A 15248-nucleotide genomic window follows, 5' to 3' on the forward strand; every position below is an offset into this window, starting at 1 on the left:
TCTCTAATGATGAGATAAAATTTCAGTGAGATGAGGAAGAAAAAGCAAAAGCACTTCCATCCCTCTAATTCTGCTTAAAGTTACTTCATTTTGTCCCTGTTCTAGAAATACCATCTTTAATTTTATGATCTCAGCAGCTACTGGAAATCTCCCCAAAATACATGAGCACTTGCTGGGATAATTTTTTGTCATGTTTTATTTTTTTCATATGTATTAGTAGATAATTATCTTCAGTGCCAGATTAGATGATCCAGCTAATCGCTCACAAAAGCAGAGAGTCTTCATCTCTCATCATTAGCAGTCAGTTAGTTCACCAGCTGACTGAATTATTGCTCATAAGTACTTTTGGATTGATTAGCTCTTGTGGGATATTTTGAGCTGTTTGAATCAATGTGCATTAATATTAGCTTCTTAAAATATAAAACATCAGAGTATTGGGTGCATACAGAAATGCTTTATTCTATCGTCTTTTGTTCTCTTTTACATGGCTACTTCTGATGCCTCGCTGGAGTGAAAAGCCTGTTCCAAAGTATCTAAGTCCAAATATATGGGTAATTAAGGCACAGTTAGATCATTAACATCTCTGAAGTTTTCTCACAAAATTGGAAAGTAAATCCAAATTATTCCAGCTTTCTTTCTCCTGTTTTACATGGCTTCTATCAAACAAAAACTTATTTATTTTGATTTGTGCAAGACAATCTTTGCTTGGACATGAGAAGTCTTTACTAAATTAATATAAAAGAGACAAAAAGAACTGGTAATAGTCTTGATGGTAGATAGACTCTGCAGAGGGATCTGTATGGGCTGGATTGATGGGCCATGTCCAACCACATGACATTCATCAAAGCTCAGTGCTGGGTTCTGTGCTTGGATCACAGCCATCACGTGTAGCCATATGGGCTTGGGGTAGAGTAGCTGGAAAGGTGCCCAGAGAAAAAGGCCCTGGGGATGTTGGTCTACAGTTGGCTGAAGTTGAGCCAGCTCTGTGCCCAGGTGGCCAAGTTGGTTAATGGCATCCCAGCTTGCCTCAGAAACCATGTGGCCAACAGGATAGATGACTGTCCCTCTGTACTTGGCACTGATGAGACTGCACTTCAAATGCTGTGCACAGTTTTGGGTTCCTCACCACAAGGTCATTGAGTTGCTCCAGCATGTGTGCAGATAAGAGCAATGAAACTGGTGAGGAGACTAGAAAACAAGTTATGAGGAACAACTTAAGGAGTTGAGGTTGTTCAGTCTGGACAAAAGGAGGCTGAGGGGAGACCTCATCACTCTCTATCACCAACTACATGAAAAGAGTGAGCAGGATGCTGGTTTCTTTTCTTAGGTGACAAGTTATAGGACCTAAGGAAATGGATTCAAGTTGCACTAGGGGAAGCTTAGATTGGACATTAGAAATAATTTCTTGATGGAGAGGGTGGTCACTGGAACAGGTTGTCCAGGGAAGTGGTGGAGTCCATCTCTGGAGGTATGTGAGACATGTGGACATAGCACTGAATGAGGTGGTTTAGCAATGGAACACAGCAGGTTAAACTCATGGTTAGATTTGAAGATCTCAAAGGTCTTTTCCAGCCTGGATGATTCTATAATCCTATGATTCTATACACAGATATTTCATCAAAGCTGGTAGGGCTGTATGGGTCAGGGGTTGAAGGATACAGTAACTGTTCTCCACTCTTTGCCAGCGACTTTCTGGGCATCCTCAGGCCTCTCTCGTGTCTCTAAAATTACTGATTTCATTTACCCTACCCTATCACATGAAAACTAAACTATTTAGCAATGTATTACAAGGAAGTGACATCTCAAAAAACATTTTGCAAGCCTAGACAAAAAGATGCAAAAGAAATATCAAATATTATTACTTCAAGGAATATTCCCTCTGGAATGAGGAAATACTCAGATTGTACGGATAAAAAAATTCACTAGGCCTATTTAGGGCCCGCCATCAGTAGCATGATTCATTCAAGGACCGCTGTATTTTTTTTCTGAGCCTTTTAACAACAGTCTGGATATTCTAGAAGTATCAAAGAATAGAAACAATTCTATTTTTAAAACCTCAAATGACAGAAGATCAACATGAAATCTATAGAAATACAATTGTAATATTAGATTTTTTTCAAGAGTGAATTCAAAACACGTCTTTCTGACCAGCAATTAGAGAAATGCATTTCAGTGTTGGAGATGAAATCTTATTAATTTTCCCAAGATTTATTCTATTTCCATCACACTACAATGAGCAACTCTGAACGTCTCACTCTTTTTCAGCAGCTTCCAGCAATGGAAACCGACAAGATACAATCTGAGTCATATCTTTGAAGCACACCTCACAAATGAACACACAGTACTGCCACTAGATGTAATTGTATGGATGTAAGCTGAAGTAGTTAATTTTAACCTTCACTGAGGGCATTCAAGCAAATTTGACAAAAGCTACAAGAAAACTGCAATGAGGTACCCAAATATTCCCATTCTCAATTCTCATTCCAAACTTCACCTGAAATGTGGCTTTAATAATCACTCCAGTGCCTCATGGCAGTAATACCCAGTAATGCCTCCTCGTATTAGCTGGACCCTCCTACAAAGAAGCATTCTTTGCAATGTGTTTAACACTATAGGTGAGACAAGGTGGTCCTGCAGCGAATAGGTTATCTAGGCACTGTCAAAGTTAAAAGATATAGTGCTTGGACAAATTTACCCAGCATGCAGCCAGACAGGTGTTTAATTTAAGACATATAGCCTAGAGCAGATGGTGGGTGGGAAACATGCCACTGAAATATTATTGTCTTATGAATTAATTAAAAACTTCATTAACAGATGAAATTGAAGACTTGTAAGCGCCACACTGGCTCTGTAGTTATGAAAACAAACATTTCCTCTATGTATAAGGAAAATATCTTTCTTCTTGCTGGCTGCTGGTATTCTCAAGTCCCAGAAGGTCCTGCCACTGCTCACTCCTGGGGACTTGCGATAAACGTCAGCAGTTTAAATATTAGTCAAATGGGATGTACAAAGCCACATAAGGGATTTGCAGGTCCAAATCCCATTAATTTTAGAAGAAACTGAATGCTCCAAAACTTTAGAGACCATCAAGCATTTTACTCTCATTTCCATGCCCATGATTTCCTTTCATTTAAGGGTTTTGGTGAGAAATGACAGCGGAAAAGCACTGATTTACAGCTATTGCTGGAGAGAACTTATCACTACAAGCAGCAAGACATGAAATTTCTTTGTGCTTTCTAGTTACTCCTGGTTTCTGCTTGTAAAAGTGATTTTTCAGAGATCTCTTGGATCTCTGTTGCTGGCGACAGCTGTAAGGAGGGATGATAAAGAATATATGTGAAATGTGCTATAAGAAGCTACGAGATAAAAGTTTCAGAGCACTTGCCTATGACAAGTAGAAGAATCACACGGCCAAAGTTTAGTGACTCTCAAATACAACAGTTTATCATTTGTGGATATTTTGACTCTGCTTGTTTCCCCCACGGCAGAGCACTATCAGAAATGAAGGAGTTTACAGTACAAAGCCCACACAACCATTTTTGTTACTGATGGTCCAATACATCTCTACCTTCAGATGTGTATCCTAATGACTGAAGAAGCAGGGGTGTTCAAACTTCAGATTTTCTTTCAGCATATTCATAAGATGGGGATTTTTCAGGCCAGCAAAACTTGTTACTGAGCTGCCAAGTTGGTCCTAAGAGACTGCAGTAATTCACTAGAACCACTTTTGTCAGTCCCACAGCAGATTCAAAGCGATAGTTCCTACATAATATGTATATTTTCAATGTGCCCCAAGGCCTTGCAAACTGAAGAAGCTCATGGGGTGGATCCCACATTGCAGGTCTGCATGAAGCCCACTGCTTTGCTCAGTAGAGCTGCATGTCTCCTCCAACCCTGTGGTCATCCTGCAGTACTTCAGGGTCAGACCTCACTGCAGCCTCATTGGAGGACCCAGCTCCCACGGGCTTCAGTTAGATGATGATTCAGCTACAGATGAGCAAATTTGAGCTGCATTTGAGATGTTAATTGACCTTAGCAAACTGGTATTGTAAAGTCTCTGAAAGAATATCCTCACCTCCTGCCCTCTTCCTTGTCCAAATGCCAATAACTCTGCTCACACATCTTTCCTCTCTTGGGGTCATTTCACACACATGGTGCTTTCAGATGATTCCCTATACAAGCAACATTGTGAGAACAAAAGAGAAACTTCTTTTCTTTATGAAATTTCTAAACAGCACTATATTACAGAACAAACAGTAAGATATTTGTCTTTCTGCCACACAAGCTCCCTTGCAAGAGGAAGGATCTGAGATCTCTCCAATGTCCTGGGCCATCTGCAGAGTTTCCCATGCACAAGCCTAGGAGGTGATCCATGTACCTAACTGCTGAACAAACAAGGAGAACAAAACATTCTAGGTCCTCAGGACAGCATGATTTTCAGTAGGGTGGGAGCAGGCATGTTATCCAGCAATGCTGCAGACCCAACACTGGGCAGAATCTGTCCCAGGAGCTCTGGTTCATGGTCTGTTATTGTAAAGCAGTGCAGGGTTTCCCGCAGCCTTTTAGACTGATGAAGTACATCGAGAGTTTCTGAGAAGAATCAAATGATAAGAGAACAACATATTTCTGAATTTAAGCTCTGATTTTAGAAAGAACTCTTAATTCCTTCCTAAACCTGTCTTTAAGTAATGCTGCTTTAGGAAATCAGAAGTCTTACAGGGTATCACCCAGGGTTGTGAGACCACAAAGCAGCCTACAGAAGGGGATTAGGAGGAACTACTTGCTCCTGCACATGTAAAATCATTGCATGCAGGGCACATCCACACTGCCCAAATCTCATTGTGAAGCGAGAGCTGGTTCCTACAATGCCTCCTTCAACTGAGTCTCACTTCCTATTGTTACTTAAACCCTTTCCTACTACAGAAATAATGGATAACATCAGCATTTGCTTAAAAAATACTCCCAAAGCTATCTGGGACTTTGTGATCTTGTGGGCCCCCACACTCAGAAGCACTCTGTGAGAAGATATACCAGAGACTATACACTTCACCTAAGCTGTACAGACTACCAGGCTGTTTCATGCTCTTTCACGTATAGAGATCTAATCCAAAAGAGCAGCTGCAAAGCAAGAATAGCAATGTAAGGGCAGTTAAAAGAGAAAAGAGAGAGGCATAGTGCCTTAGGTAAAAATATCACTGCATATGGAAAGGGCAATAGTGCACTCCTGCATATATCCTTATGAAAGGAAGGAGATAATTGGGTTAAAAGTGAATTGGGAGCCCATTGCAAGCTGGCCAGAGGAAATGCATGTCAGTACACGGGAGAAGCAATTCATGCAAATGTTAACGAGCCTTTAAAACTCTTTGCCTCACGGTATCATTTGGTGCCGTGGCACAGAGGAATACAGATCATGAAATAAAAGCTCTCCTACATTTCAGCTGGTTTCCCAGCCACAAACTTAGAGACCTGAAAAGAAGTTACCTCATGGCGGGGCTTCTTGGGCTGGTGTGGTAGCACATGGCCCCAGCAGCTGTCACACAGGATGGCACACACCAGGTTTCCCTCCAGCAGGACAAATCCTCCCATTTCTGTAATTCACAGAAACTAGAATCCTGCTAAAAGCTGTGCAAATAACCTTACAATACCGGGGATAATTGGCTTTGATTCAACTCTTCTGAGCAAGCAAAAATATTGGGATCTTGTCTTTCCTGTGGAACCTGATTCCTTCCAACATTTTTGAGAGGTAATGAAGGATTAAAGTCCTCCCCAGGGAGATTCTGTAGGTGCTATAACACTGCTGATGTCATTCAAAATCCTTCAGGAAGTATTTACAACAAGAACATGGGAGATCAAAGTAAGAGAAATGCAGGTTATATGAGAATGAAAGCAGGCTGCAACCCTTCTGAGAGTCTTAAGACCATGCTGTTTATCTGAGTCAAGAATCAATTTCCAAAGCAGCAGAAACAGCAAGCTTTATTTTTTTTTAACTTTGATAAGCAGAAATAAAGCTATAAAGAAACTATGATGACAGGTTTATAATTTGCTATATTAGAAATGCAGTAATAAATGTGTTTTAAAAAACTATTTAATAAAGTTTTGTTGTGGATATTTGATTGAAGTAATCCAAGAGCTGAAGCAGAATCCAACATACTCTTATGAATCCATAAAATGCTTCAAAGGATCTCATGAGCAAAACCCTAGAAAACAAATTTGAAGTCTGAAGCATTTATTTTACAGTTCATATACTAAGGCAGAATTGAGGTTCTGTAATGGCAATGCTGACACATCATTAACTACAGGGGCAGCTGGGCATTTTAAAAACAAAAAGAAAAAAATGAAAAGAATGTGCTGGTCTGTTGTTTTACCTCGAAGCAGAAATCTTAACTCAGGCAAATACAAATAGTTGAAAGCATTGCTGCAATCCTACTTCGTATGACTGAAAACTAATGGCGCTTTTCAAAAATTCCTTCAGCTGAGGGCCAATTTATAAACCCAACGAGCTGCTCCCAGCATTGAGATTTACCATCAGCGCTATTTGTTTCTCCACAATACACCTTTGTTTCCTTGGTGCTTATTTGATGTTAATTACATGGACTTGCTGTACAACAAACACAATGACAACAACAAAAAAACTTGCCAAGACATACAGAGCTTACAGAGTGAAAGCAAAGTTTACCTAATAATTAACTATTCCTTCACTTACCTAGTCAAGTACCAGTAGTTTCCCTGCACTCAGGTTGCATACAGGAAAACAACTATGAAATACACTGTAGATATCTGAATATGTAATTGAAATACATTAAAATACGTCAATTCTCTTATTTTATAAAGCCAATCATTGATTGGGTCATCAAGTCAAGAATAAACAAAATCATCGAACTGGGACCAGAAACAAATTCACTGTCACCTCCTTCTTCCTCCATCGATTTTCGTGCAGTGTACCTTGCACGAGCTAATTACAGACTACTTTCAGGCATGCTGTAACTGTTTGCTTCAACTTTGCATGTTTGACCTATGTATACTAAGATGTTTTGAATTAACTGGCATTTCCATGCAAAGCCCATGCAATCCTTTACAAGAGCTCTTCAAAGAAGTCATGCAAGAAACAAAGCCAGCAAACTCACAGCAGATTAAAGCTCACTTCCTGAAATTTGCTTCAGTTCCCAAAATGTAAATGAGAAAAATGAAATTTGGGGGGTGACCTACAAGAACTCTGGTACAACAGCCTAAACCCTTGCTTCAGTGTTTCACTGATCTGTCACTGTTTTTCCTAGCTCCACTGCGTTCTTGCAGCACCTGACCATTGCCTCCTAACTAGTATACTTCTCTTGTAGTAGCCAAAGAAGGAAACTTGCACAAAGGATATAAATTGGGGACATTATTCCACGTGTGGACTTCTGAATGTCGCAGAGGGGAATAATCACCTGCACTCCTGCTAACTCAGCTTCCCATGTGTTAGCCTGGTCCCTTCTTGTAAATTTCTGCATAAGGCCAATTAGTGACACTGAGAAATAAAGCACATTTCTACCACATTCCCTGTACTAGCTGAAATTTTACAACATTCCATATTTGCCTCGTGTATCCACGATATCACAAAAATGACTGAAATTTCAAACACAAATTTTGTTCTGTTCTTTAATTTCCTCCTGGTCTGCAGTCATCATTGATACAGAGTAGATTTAAAAGACACATCTGCAGAATGTGCAGATCTGGAGAAACAATTAATCCAGTGCCTTCTCAGATATTTGAAAGAGAAAACGTGAATAATTTGAGTAGGAGATGAGAAATTTCAGTAAACAACTGATGCCTCTGCAATTATTAAAAGTCTTCACTCTGAGTTACACTTAAATTAACTGAAGTCCAAACCCAGACTCTTCAGCTGGATGTGTTGCACATTTTATCTAGTGTCTGATACGTATTTGGCAGGCAGCTTGCCCTTCGCTTGTCTCTTTTAGGGAGCTTCTGCAGTCTCAAGGACTGGGAATATCCTTGCCGGTCTTTCCCAAACTGCAATATTCTCTGTATATATACAGCTGTACAAGACCTATATATCTCTCTGTTGCCTAAAGACAGCTAGGCTTCACCATCCTGCACCCAGTCCCACACTGCTTCATGGGGATCTCTTACTCACCGTGCTCCTCCATCTTTCATTTGCAGCAGCTCCTTGTGTCAGCATCTCTCAGCATGCAATGGAGTCTTAGGTCTGGGAAAGAGAAGAGAGAACAGAATGAGCTTTTTCCCTCTAGGTTGCTTCCTTTCTGAAATCCTAACATAAATAAAGCTTATGCTTATGCCATGAAGGCAAGGTAATCTCACAAAGCAAAAAAGACAGAAGGAAGAAGTGTATGGGAAGAGAGTACTTCATGCAGTCCTTCCTGATCCAGTCCTGCTTTTTTGTGAAGGTGAAGCGATACTGGGTGGTGAGGTCCTGGCACAGGCTGCCCAGAGGAGCTGGGTTCTACATCCCTTGAGGTGCCCAGGGCCAGGCTGGATTGGACCATGGACAGCTGAGTTGGTGGGTGGCACCCAGACCAGAGCTGGCAATTGGAACCAGATGATCTTAACAGGTCCCTTCCAACTCAAGCCATTCTATGATTCAATTATAAAGACAAGTCACTCTTTTTTTTTTTTTTTTTTTTTTTTTTTTCCTCCAGCCCAGAAGTTTCAGGTGGGTGTTATGTTTTTGTTCACTGAGCTGGTTTTCATTCTGATGCTGTTTCAAATTGCTAAGCAGCTTCTGGATCCTCTTATCTGATGGATGAGGCAATTCTGTCTTTACGTAATTCAGAGAAGCCACATGAGGCTTAATTAATATTTATAAAGCATTTAGGATGCTCAGTTGAAAAGGATGATGATGTAAAAGCTTTACAAAAACACACAATTTTTCAACTTCTCCATAGATGCAAGTAAATTTATTTCCCCCCTTTGTTTTTCCTATGGCAATTCTGTCCCCTACGGACTGTGTGGAGATAATTAGTGCCTAGAAGCCAATAATACAAAGAATTTAAGAAGAGAGAATAAACTATTTATACTTGGATGGTAATCCATGAACACAAAACCAATTAAACATTATTTCCTGTAAATTGGTGTCCTGTCTCCTCCAACCACCACCTCATCATATATCTTCCCACACCTCCGGTCACCTGGTGTGTGCTGCTCAGCCACACAATTTGAAGCAGCCAGCAGGTCAAACCACACAGCAGAGATAATGCATTTCATTGTTACATCTGCGTTTATCCTGGCTTGTGCAAGTAGGTTGAAAATGCCTGGAAAATAAGACACACATCCCAGCTGCCTGAAGAGCTGCCAAGCACAACCCCAAGCAGAGCAGAGCAGGCTGGGGCTCTTGAGGCCTCTTTGAGATGTCTGGCTTCTACCTATGCTTTGTTCTTGCAAACAGCTGCTGGTGCCAGCAAAGAAATCAAAAACTGTTTAACCGAGGCTGGAGGAAGCTGGGAACCTTCTGACCCTGCTGCACAACAGTACCGAAAAGATGCAGTAGGCATCACAGTGACAAGAGAGGCACCGGGCTGGAAGGGATGCGTTACAGCTGGCAACCAAAAGCACCAGTTAGAGGAACATCATCACCCATAGGAAAACGTGCACGTTCATTTTTTCAGGTCTCATCTACCACGCGGAGCAAAATTGTAGGGAAAGAAGCTGCTTGTGTGCGTTTGTATCTCTGCTCAACCATATCAGCAGGAAATGCCTGACAAAGCGGGCTCGGAGCGAGCCGCGTGGGGATGGAGGGCTGATGCAGGGCAGCGTGAGCTGCGAGGCTGCCCTCCAGTGGCCGCATGCCATGCATTACGGCTGGGCTCTCCGATGTGGAAAAAATCCTTTTCTGACTTCAGCTTGTGGCAGTAGCTTCTCCTCTCACCCACAGCTTATGGGTCCTCTCCTTGCTGCTCCCCACCCCTTCCAAATTCCCTTCCTGGGGGCTGCCCAAATCACCACAGAGACCTGAAGGCTTCTGGAAATCCCTTGCCAGGACAACAGAAGCAAGCAGGGGCAGAGAAGGGCAGTATATTTATCAGCAACAGGACTGACATCTGATAAAACACATGAATTTCACCTCCTGTGTTCCACAGGTCTGTCTGGACATCAGTACTTTGAATCACCTGGTACCCACATTCAGTCAAGAGGTGCCCTCCAGCTGGAGGGGAAGGATTCCATCCCTTGGGGTAAGCCGACCTGGCAGACCTGCCAGGCTGTCCTGAACACCCCAAGAACAGTTCTCCCTTCCAACTACTTGCAGAAGGTCCAGTTCTGCCTGCAACTGTATGGGATGAGAGTCTACATCCCAGAAATCAGATCTGGGATATTTCCCAGTGATGTATGCTCAGGCCTGGACCTCGAGTGATGGCTTTGTTTCTTCAAAAAGCCTGTTGGAAGGTTGCAGGTGGATGGGGAGCAAAGAGCTCCCTCCTAATGCTAATTCTCTCCTGAAGCACCGTGAACACCACTTCAAGAACTTGTTAGTGTCAGATGCCAAAGACAGACCGCCTTCTGCTATTATAAAAATTATCACAGCGACAGATGAAATCAGCTCCAAACTATGTTTTCCACATTTTTCCATGCAAATACTGCATCTGGCTGCCAAGGAAATTATGTTTTGTTTCTAATGGAGAGCTTGAGGGCTGAGGTATGGCAGCGGTGGTGTCCAGGCCCTCCCCAGGAAGCGTAGCTGTTGATGAAGCTCCACCACCATCTGCTGGACATTCTGAGGATGAAGCTGCCGTCATCCCTGTTTGTTTACTACCTGAGTGCCAAAATCCCCCCCTAAACTAAAGGAAAGATAAAAATGCTGGGGTGGAGAGGTGTTAAGGTCCTTGTTTTCCAGACAGAGGGAATTTTTCTACCTATGGGCAGAAGCAGTAGCTGCGCAACTCCTTTGAAAAGTGTGGTTTAAATTTCATTTTATTGTAGCCCAGACACATCTGAGAGACAATTCTTACCTCTTAATTCTTACCTTACAGCCTGAAAGCAAAAAGCAGCAAACAACAGGAAAAAAAAATGCTTTCTTAGGCAACTTAAACAAGCAAACAAACCTAACTGTCCCAAAAATCTGGTTTGAATTTTGGGTGGTCCTGCGTGGAGAGATGAATTGTACTCTAAGATCCTTGTGCATCCCTCCCAACCCTTTGATTCTATGAAATCACACCCCAAAGCTTCTCAGCTGTGGTGCCAGGTACGCAGCTGTCACCAGGAGGTCCCACATACTCGGGACTTACTGTACCAAAGCCAATTTCCAGATTATCCTGAGTTTACAGCAGGCCATGAGGATATTGCAATAGCAATGTCTCAAGCCTGCTGCATCATTTAGATCTGACTCCTTAATAAATGAAGAAGCAAGGCTTTAATTTGAGATAAGGGAGCTTCAGACAGCCTCCCTCAGACTGATTTTTTAATGATTGAAAATTATAGACAAGCTGCTCCAATTCCTTATCAGGCATTTTGCTCTGAATTATTAATAACCAATTCATACTTAATTTAAATGAAGTACACGTTTCACGGGTTCCAACATTTTTCATTTTTACTGCATTCTGTATCCACAATGAGATAACTTTGTATAAACCAATTATAAGACAAAAAACACAAACTACCTTCTGTGCTGCATTCTCTCTCCTAGATTTCTGGAGTATAATCACAAATAGCAGCTTTAATATTTCAATGCTTCCCTGCTTCAGATTTCCTTAAACTACAACTTAGGCTAACGATCACCAGAGAGATATAATTCTCCTAATACGTGAAAGAGTTCTCTCAGATTCTTCTATTTTGGTTAAAAGGGACAGAATAAGCAGTTGTTGAAGAAAGAATGAAAGCAGGGCTTGTGTTTAGGGTCAGCAGGGAGGGAGAGATCAGGACAAAATGATTTAGGAAACATGAGCTCAAAACAACGTTGGTAAACAAGGCAATTCTTGTTCCACTGTGACTACTGCCTCCTCACCAGAGTCTTTGTTTCAAATGCTTTGTTTCAAAAGCTAGCTCTACCTTCACTTTCAAAGCCCCAAACTGAACAAACCCAGTAAACGATGCAATCAAATTCTTTCACAAATGCCTGACCAAAAGAAGGAACCACACACAAAAATGCAGATGCCTTTTAACGCATCGACTTTTAAGAAGAGAGGATTTGCTGATAAGAGAAAAAAAAAAACAGATGAAAATATTTATTAATCCCAATAACAAGTGTATTTTAGAGGAACTTCTCTTACATTTTAGGGCCCCTGTTGGAACGAGGAAGCTGCATCACCCATCTGAACAGTAGTGGCTGTCAAGAAGCAAGGATGATGAGAAGCACCTGGACTCAGGAATGATTGCAAGTGTCTGAACCTGTGGCACAGGAAGAAACAGCTGTAGAAAATGGAGGTTATAAATGGCCAAAGGAAAAGGTTTGTAGGGAAAGGTACTGAACTGTAATAAACACGTTTAATTAAGAGGGAATATCAACCCTGAAAAAGGGTTTTTAACAGCTTTCTGACAGGTGGTACTTAAAATTGTCCTTCTCCATCCTACAGAGACAAGAGGATGCCTGATTGAAGATGCTTAGCACCGCTGCTAACATTAGGCTTCAGCTGAATTAAGCAGCACATAGTCACAATACATTATTATATATTATTAATGCAGGTATTAATGTAGCCACAAAGCAAGCCTATAAAATTCTCCAGCCATGCAGAAATGCTTAACTAAAGAAGAGAACCAATCCATCACCCCTTCCAGAGCCTCACTTCACAGTAGAAAATAAATTCACAACTGTTAGCAGGCCATGGTGAGTGCATTACACAGTAGCCATCACGCTGCACAGAGCCTGTGCAAAGAGGCTGCTGAAGTGTTTGCTTGAGGTCCTGGAAAGACTCCCAGAGAAAATGCACAGTGCAGAAATAGTGCTGCCATTGATTCTGGGGCATTTATTGAACCTTATGTCTTTAGGTAGGTACAGTCAGTGGAGCCTGAAGTCCTTGAGACAACACAATAGTCAAAGTTGTGGTAAATCAGGAAATGCCACTTGGCTTTAGCTTTTCCAAAACAGGGGCAAAGTTAAACTGTAATCTGCTAACAGATTGCAGAGTTAATTTGTAATTCATCACTGCAACCCGCCAGGAACAGTCTGGATGGTGAAAATCTTTAAATCTTTAGCCCAGTTACCAGTCACTGGGGATTTTACAACTGTGGGATGCTCAAAGGCAAAGGTTATCATTCATCCATCCATTCTGCTCACCTCCCATCACACCACAACAAAGACAGTGGCCACAGACTCCACATACATCAGCTTCCCCAGGCCGCCTGTTTCAGTGCTTCTCTATGCACATTACTCACAGCCATTATTCCATGCATTTTTTGTTGAAATTTTGCACTGTATACATACACAAACAACTAATATCTATACAACAGATTAATTAATTCGCTCTTGTTTCCGTTACTGTCAATGGTTATGGCACAGAGTCTGAAAGTCTCTTAAGGCTTTATGGTCTTTGTGATGATGCTGCCCATGTAACAAAGAGTAATGAAAATCTGTAAAAGATTTAAAACAAAAAGTTTCAAGTAGCAATTCAGACCAAAGCAGATCTTACCTTGAAAACACAAGGCAGCTGAAAACTTGGTGTACCATGGGAGAAAACAAAGCAGAGAGTTCAATTCAAGTGATCCTTCTAAATAAGCCTGACAAGCTTTTATTAGAAGAAAACTGAATTAAGCAAAAACAGGAGATAAGTGTTTTATCTGACATTTGGGATTTTAGAAGACTGAGAAATAGGAAGACATTTACACAAAGAATAACACATAAGGTCATTACCAATAAAAATTGGGTTTTATTCAAGCTATTCACTCTAATTGAATTTCTGTTTCCTACCTCAGCCCTGAGTTGTCAGCTAATTGAACTTTGCTTGCATGTGAACATTGCTAGAGGCCTCTGAAAGAATCACTTGATTACAACTTTTTTTTTGAAAGGTGAAACAGCATCCCTCCTCCTTGATTTAAGTGATGATCATCTGTGTAGGTTTTATTATATTAAAGCCCAACTCCAATTGATTCACATTTGCCAGATGCTGTCAGAGATGCTGAAAGGGACCTATTGCTCTCCAGGTCAGCTTGAACTCACTGGATGAAGGGAGAATCAGTAGAATCAGACTTATGAATAGCCCAACCCTTCCTGCAAGGCAAAAGGAACTCTTAGAATCGTTAAAAAACAAGGAAACCACACAAGGATTCTCCAGAATATGGGAAAAAGGCAGCTAAATGGCAGCTCTGCTTTGTGATCAAATATAAAGTAACTCAGAAATCAGGATGTCACCTCAGCCAGTTTTTTAAATGTTTCTGATCTAGTAAATACTCCAGTAGAGATTCCTCCCAGTCTCAAGCTTCCATGTGCACTGTAATGAAAGCTTTTCATAGTTTAATTTCAGTCCCTGGAACAGGATGAATTTATCAAAACAATTATTTTAGCAGGTTATAAAAAAAAATAAAGGAAAAAAGATACACCAGAAATACTTATTAAATTTCATATTAGCAAACAGTTTAATTTATTAAAATGACTCCAGAACACCTCTGTGCTTCTACAATGGACAACAAGTAAAACGTGGTAACATTCACAAGGAAGCAGTACCGGGCTCATAAGCACAGAAACAAAACAGCAACAGTATCTTACAACCCCTCCAGCTCAATGTTCTTTAAAATCGTGATGCTGAGTTTTCTTGGCAGAGCAGAGACCAGGTAAAGGCAAGTGTGTGTATATGCTTCCTAACCAAAGATACGTGAAAAAAGCCCTATGCTGTCAAAGAGAAGGCAGATATGCCTTACAGGTCACTGTGAGTAACATGTTAATAAGCTCACAATCCCTGGGGGCTGGGGGGTTGTGGCAGCATGGAAATGGAACTCTATACTTCCATTGCTCTAAAATATAAGATCTATAGGATACACGTGGAAAGATTACATTTCACATATTATGCAAGACCCTGACCCCAAAAGACCTGCATACCTGATTAACATGAATAGAATGATGGTGCTTGTGTCTTTGTTAAGAGGAGAGTCTTAAAACACATTTGTGGTAATTCAAAGTCTATTATTTCTTCTTTACTGATTAACTTTACCAAGGTTAACTCAACCTGGTATTATATCAGCAAAGGAAACACGAGAGGTAAATAAAGTCAGAAGTTACTGAAGGTGTAAATACAGTGCAAAAGTGTTGTAGTTTTTGACTGTTACAGCCAGGTTATTTTTATACTGTGCTTTATTTCCAGGGAAAAGCATCG

The sequence above is a fragment of the Lagopus muta genome, chromosome 5, assembly GCF_023343835.1.
Source record: "Lagopus muta isolate bLagMut1 chromosome 5, bLagMut1 primary, whole genome shotgun sequence".
Classification (NCBI taxonomy): Eukaryota; Metazoa; Chordata; class Aves; order Galliformes; family Phasianidae; genus Lagopus; species Lagopus muta.